The sequence below is a fragment of the Amphibalanus amphitrite genome, unplaced genomic scaffold, assembly GCF_019059575.1.
Source record: "Amphibalanus amphitrite isolate SeventyFive unplaced genomic scaffold, NRLGWU_Aamphi_draft 000766F_arrow, whole genome shotgun sequence".
NCBI lineage: Eukaryota > Metazoa > Arthropoda > Thecostraca > Balanomorpha > Balanidae > Amphibalanus > Amphibalanus amphitrite.
This window is the reverse complement of record NW_024882260.1, coordinates 231,984-238,720: the sequence shown is the minus strand read 5'-3', so window position 1 is coordinate 238,720 and position 6,737 is coordinate 231,984. Positions and strand designations below refer to the sequence as shown.

Here is a 6,737-nt window from a genome sequence, read left to right as displayed (position 1 = left end):
AGGTGCTGGCACGAGTCGGATTCAACGCCACGAACTCTGCGGCAACGGCACGTGGGTTGACATTGGCAGCCCGATCCTTGTGGACGTGGAGGACTGCCACATCATTAAGCCGCCGCTGCGTCATGCTTGATCGCATCCATGTCTTCAGGCGTCGGAGGGAGCTGAATGATCGCTCAGCTGTGGCCGAGCTCGCAGGCAGGACCAGCAGGAGACGCAGGAGACGTTCCACGTTAGGAAGAAGCGACCGGGCTCCGCCATTCAGCTCGCGGAAGGCGCTGACCACCTCTGGTAGGGACTGGAACCTACGGTCACGCAGGAACACCTGAAGCTCCGAAGCCAAACCTTCGTCCAGCTCCGGCGGCCACTGATCCATGCAGCGGCGCGCGTCTTCGACGCATCTTGACTGCGGTGTCTCCTGGAGCACCAGACTCTCCAACACCTTGTACTTGGCGATACCATCACCCTTGAATCTCTCCCGGAGACCGGCAGATGTGGTGTCCAGGAACGCCAAGTACTCGGTTCGCAGCCACTCTTCGGGAGACTGTGCCTGGTATGCACTGGCCGGTCCGGTGAAGCGCTTCGGTGGCTTCTTCATCCGAGGGGTTTCAGGAGCTTCCAGAGACACTGAACTTGCTTTCTTTAGCAGGGTCTCGATCCGCTCATCCGCATTGTCACGGAGCGTCTGAAAAACGGAGATGGTTGCGTCCACCATCTCGACCAGCTCGGTCACCGTGCAGGTTGTCCGCTGCGCCTTCACTGTCGCCTTCTGCAGGGGCTCCAGCACGGAGCGTGACAACCCCAGCGCCACGTAGGTGTTGCTCTTCGAGAAGATTTGTAGAAGTCCGTGCGCTCGGGCAGCGACATGCCCCTGTGACTCACTTGTTTCTTGCAGCGCACTCAACACTTCTGGGTACTGGTCAAGGACGGCAGACACAGCCTGTAGGCGGACGGTCCAGCGGGTCGGGCAGAGTGGGCGCAGCTTGGTCGGTGAGACGCCGCCTGACTGACTGCATATGTCCTCAAATTTGGAACGCAGTTTTATGGACTCGGTGAAGAGAACACCGAGCTCATTTACCGCAAGCAGTGCATTTCGGATCACAGCTGATGCCTCGGCACTGTCTTTTACAACGAGATTGAGGCAGTGGGCCCCGCAATGTACATATAGTGCCAGAGGCTGTTCGGCCCGCAGGAGTGCCTGGGCGCCCCTGAACTGGCCCTTCATATTTGCTGCTCCATCAAAGGCCAGTCCACGGAGGTGGTCAATGGAGAGACCCAAGCGCAGCATCGCATCTTTCATCATTTTTGCCAGGGCCTCGCCAGTCGTCGATGGTGGTTCGTAGAACCCTATGAACTCTTCGAGCACATCCAGGTTTGGGGTCACATATCGGGCGCAGATGGCCTGCTGCTCGACGCCAGAAACGTCCTGACTTCCATCCACGATCAAGGCGAACGGCGTGGGTCCACCCGCTGTCATCTCCTTGATGATGTCACGCAGCACATGGTGGCTCATCAGCCCCAGTAGCTCATTCTGAATGTCCGAGTGAAGGTAGTTCCTGCTTCGCTTCAGCCATTCTCTGATAATATCAGAGTCATCTGCGCGCAGCTCCAGTAGCTCCCGCAAGTTACCTTCATGAGACTCGTGGCCGCGCAGCGCTAGCCCCTGTCGAGCTAGCAGCATTATGCTGGTGATGATCTTCTGGAGTGCCTCCGCAGCTTCTGCCTGGGACTTGCGAGTGGCTGAGTTCATGGCGGTAAGGATCGGCTTTTGCTTGACAAGAGCGGTGAAAGCGTCCCTGTGATACCTGGAGAGCTGGTGTCCCTTCAGCAGCTTGGCTCCGTCTTTCCAATTGCCAAAACCATCACGCGTGAACGCCCGTTGCAGGCATGGTGCATCCGGGTGCTGTTGCTCGAAAGTTCTGCATATCACGCAGAACACTGTCTGATTCTCTTTGCTGACGTCTATCCACGGGTACTTTTCGTACCACGCGCTCACAAAGCCGTAGCTTCTCCCGCACATGGTCTTCTTCGGAATTGAGGATGTGGCTGGATGATTACATGGAAACGGCATCGCACCGGCCCCGGAGCTACTTGCCCGCTCACCTTGTGCGGTGGCTGGTTCTCTCAGCTCAGCGGAGAGATGCCCGTGGACTGGAGCGGGACGTGTCGGCTCGGCGAGCTGCCCTGGCCGTGTCGGCTCGGCGGGCTGCCCGGACCGTGCCGGCTCGGCGTGCTGCCCAGACAGTGTCGGCTCGGCGTGCTGTCCAGAGCGTGTCGGCTCGGCGGGCTGCCCGTACCGTATCGGCTCGGCGGGCTGCCCGGACCGTGTCGGCTCGGCGGGCTGCCCGGACCGTGTCGGCTTGACGGTCTGCCCGTACAGTGTCGGCTCGGCGGGCTGCCCAGAGCGTGTCGGCTCGGCGGGCTGCCCGTACAGTGTCGGTTCGGCGGGCTGCCCGGACCGTGTCGGCTCGGCGGGCTGCCCGGACAGTGTCGGCTCGGCGGGCTGCCCGGACAGTGTCGGCTCGGCGGGCTGCCCAGAGCGTGGTTCGGCGAGCTGCCCGGACCGTGTCGGCTCGGCGGGCTGCCCGGACCGTGTCGGCTCGGCGGGCTGCCCGGACAGTGTCGGCTCGGCGGGCTGCCCAGACAGTGTCGGCTCGGCGAGCTGCCCAGAGCGTGGTTCGGCGAGCTGCCCGGACCGTGTCGGCTCGGCGGGCTGCCCGGACAGTGTCGGCTCGGCGGGCTGCCCGGACCGTATCGGCTCGGCGGGCTGCCCGGACCGTATCGGCTCGGCGTGCTGCCCGGACCGTATCGGCTCGGCGTGCTGCCCAGAGCGTGTCGGCTCGGCAGAGGATTGTGTCGGACCAGCAGAATTCGTCGGCTCGACTGCATCAGAGTGCCTGAGGGACAGGATCGATGGGATCCGGAGGAGACCGGGAACCGGTTAAAGGAGCAATGGGATTCGCGTTAAAATGCGAACAAAATGATCCATATGTACAAGTATATCCCGCGCCCCAGTGGCGGTCTCAGCCAACTTCGCCCTAGTGGGGGGGGGGGGGGCATATGTTACCACCCACCTCTAACTCAAAAACTAAGAGGGATAGAAAGACGCGGTAAAAAGCAGTCGATAGCTCTCAATGTGTACGTTTGAAAGTATTTCAGTCATTTTTCACCTTAGAGCAATATTGGGGTCACCAGAGGTCATCAAAGGTCAAAATTTGCCAATTGTCATGATATTTTTCAGAAAACATGCCGTTATCTCAGGAACTATGGTAGCTAGAAAACGCATGGAACAGCAAACGATAGCTTTTGAGCTCTTCTTTTGAAAAGGTCATTATCAATATTGACCTCAGGTCAACGGTTTAGCCTCCAGAGGGCAAAAACTCCAAAAATAGCTGTTTTTACGAAAAGTGTTTTTCGACAATAACTTTTGACTACAAAAAGCCACGGCATTTCTATTGCCAGAATCATGTTCCCCTCGCCGAGACGCGTCGAATGAACTATAATTTGACCTTGAAAGGTCAACTTGAAAATTTGACCTCAGGTCAAGGTCATGACCTGACCGGAAAAGGTCATGTTGCATATCAGTCGATGCGTCTCAACAAGACAAACACAATGAGACCATCCCCAGCGTTCTATCTCTTTCCAATCGCGAGTTATTGGCAAAAAACTGTTTGTAGCCTCAAGTGACCTCAGATGACCTGTCTAGAGGCTATCAGCAAAAATGACACCTTGGTCATCACGAGTGGACTAAATCATTGTGATTCTGAAATATTTGGACTGTTCCTATGCGTACACACGGATCTAGAGGCATTTTCATTTTTCTCCATTGCCTTATAATGGTAAGGTCACGCCACTGACCTGACCTTAGGTCACGGATATAAAAAATCCGAGATATACAAATTGTAGGCGCCCATAACATCATGCAATCCACCAAGTTTGAAACCTTTCTGACAAACACTGCAGGCTGGACATGATTGCAAACTTTTTTTTAGGCTTGGTCAGTTAACTTGACCTGGTGACCTGACCTGACATGACCTGGGGTCAAAAATTACACACATTGTCCAAAATTGATGTACAAAAAGCTACCCCAAGCGGCGCGGCGCTACGCGCCGCGCTTTTTTATTTACACGCGAAAAACGCGACAGGGTGGTAACATATGCCCCCCCCCCCCCACTGGGGCGAAGGATATATTTTACATGATCAAGAAGTGCATACGGTAGAGTGAGATGAGAAGAATTGTGTTGAGCGCGGATCACATTTAGGTGGGGAACAAATTTAGTTAAGCCAACTATCTCATTTACCTAAGTCATTGGAGTCCAGGCATTACCCCCCCCCCCGACTTAACCGTGTCTCAAACGGTCAAATGACCACCGTCCACCACCAGTGACTCGGAGTAGAAAAAAAGTATCGCACGCGATAAACTCACGTTCTTCTTATGGAGACTAGGGTGTTTCAATAAACTCGAAATTTTCCGGATTACGATGCGCAACCCCACAATCGATTTCAATGCACTAAAAAGTAACCAGGCCAAAATTTTAGACCTCTAAGTGCATATCTTCAGGTCGCGCAGGGTGACGAAAGTTTCAGAACGTTTACTATGGAAAGGAGGAAGGTCGGAATGGGAGGAAGGTCGGAAATATTGCATAAAATCATACATGAGTGATACGGAGTCTCGCAGACTACAGGTCACGGTGCAGTTTTGGCTCTCCGTTTCCTGGAGCAGCAAAGGCTAGGTGCAGAAGAAAAAAGTACCGGAAAATTCTTATTCATCCTGCATAGCTACGATAAAATTGGCAAAAACGGCCAAAAAACGGTAGAAAAAAACGTGGTTAGTCAGGGTGAATAAGAATTTCCCGGTACCTACTTTTTTCTTCTACACCTAGCCTAGCCCGCGCCGGGCCGGTGCTCTGAGATTCCGCGCCGGGCCGGGGGGGGGGGGGGGTCTGAACACCCCCTTCTAACTCGGCTCCTGGGCCACGTAGCGACACGCGGTAAGCGGCAATCGAAAGAACGTCCAAAATAAGGAAGAAAACACTTCGGTCATTTTTTGGGTCAGGTCAAAGGTCAGGTCACCAGAGGTCATCAAAGGTTAAATGTTGACTATTTCAACATTTTGTAAACTGCCAACGGCTATCTCAGGAACCGATAGAGCTACAGCGCCGCGGAAAAGCGCATTCGATAGCCCTTTTACAGACCTTTCTGGATAATGCCCTCAGATTTGACCTCAGGTCAACGGTTTAGCCTCCAGAGGGCAAAAACTCCAAAAATAGCCGTTTTACGAAAAGCGTTTTTCCTGCAATAACTTTTGACTCGAAAGAGCCATGACATTTCTTTTGCCAGCATCGTGTTCCTCTCGTCGAGACACGTCGAATGAACTATAATTTGACCTTGAAAGGTCCACTTCAAAATTTGACCTCAGGTCAAGGTCATGACCTGACCGGAAAAGGTCATGTTGCATATCAGTCGATCCGCAACGTCGAGCCGAACACATCTAAGGCGTTTTCAGCGCTCTAGCACGCCTCTATCAGAAGTTATTAACGAAAAACGGTTAGATTCTGTTCGTGACCTGAGATGACCTCTGGGACATAACGAGGGGTCACGGTTGCCATTTTCCGGTTCAGTGTGTCAATTTTACCTACATCTCGATGTTTGAGAGTGTCTAGAATAGCGTTCGTGCAAAACAGACGCTTTTCAATTTTCTCCCATTGACTTATAATGGAGAGGCCGCAAAATTGACCTGAACTTAGGTCACCGATATCAAAATTCCGAGATATACATTTTATAGATAATGTTGCTCTAACCAATCGCTGAAAGTTTTAAGGCAATCGATCAATCGGTGTAGCTACGACGAGCATTCTTATTTTTTCTGAGGTGAGGTCACTTGGCGTGACCTGGTGACCTAACCTAATGCGACCTAGGTCTGAAATTTTCACAACATGTGCGGAAAAGATGCACGAACAGGTGTGCCAAGAACGGCGGCGCTCCGCGCCGCCGTTTTTGAGATATCTGCGAAAAACCGCAGGGGGGGGGATGTTCAAACACCCCTCGGCCCGGCACGGGCTAGCCTAGCCTTTGGATTGGAGAAGGACCGTACGTACCTCTGAGCCCGGTAAGCAGTCCTTACTCCTTACCTTTTCTTAGCTGCCAGTCTGAGAAAGTGGTCCATTGGACCCTGCAGCTTCCGTTTCTTCATTCTCCTTACAGCAGTCAACGGACGCGTCGAAATAAACAACTTCTATACTCTGTTCCGTTCCAAGCTTGCAGCCGAAGTGCCCTGCTGAAAGCAGTGCGTGATTTCTGTATATACAGCTATTACATTTTAAGACGCAAATTATTGAGCGGAGGAGCGATCTGCCGAAGAAACTCCGACTGCAAGCTTGATATGGAACAGACTATAGCACTCCACTCTTCTACTCTGCAGATCTGAGATCACTACCACCTTGCTGATCTTGCTACCACCTAAGCCCTATATCATTATGAGCAACCAATCACTCACAAAAGGCCTCTACACCAAGGCCCTAAAACTCTACACCACGCTCGGCGCTTGCTCGGCGCGGTGCATTCCCATGGTTGAGCCAAGGTTGAGCCAAGGCCCTAAATACAAGGTTGCACGGACTTGTTTCTACTAAACCTACCAGAATATAGTTTCACGGTTGATTATTTAAATAATTATTCAATCAAAATTTCTTTATTATTATCTCGTAATCATTTATAAGCAATTTTATAAATCAACTTTCAAT

The 6,737-nt window shown here is 52.8% G+C and overlaps 1 long non-coding RNA gene across 1 annotated transcript; it reads right to left on the bottom strand.

The window, feature by feature from the left end:
- Window positions 1-2,798: 2,798 nt before the first annotated feature.
- LOC122365841 lies at window positions 2,799-6,533 on the bottom strand. The gene is made up of 3 exons (XR_006253801.1): window positions 6,494-6,533; window positions 6,129-6,194; window positions 2,799-2,894 (listed from the first exon to the last, which is right to left on the bottom strand). It is a non-coding gene; the product is annotated as an uncharacterized LOC122365841 (long non-coding RNA).
- Window positions 6,534-6,737: the final 204 nt, after the last annotated feature.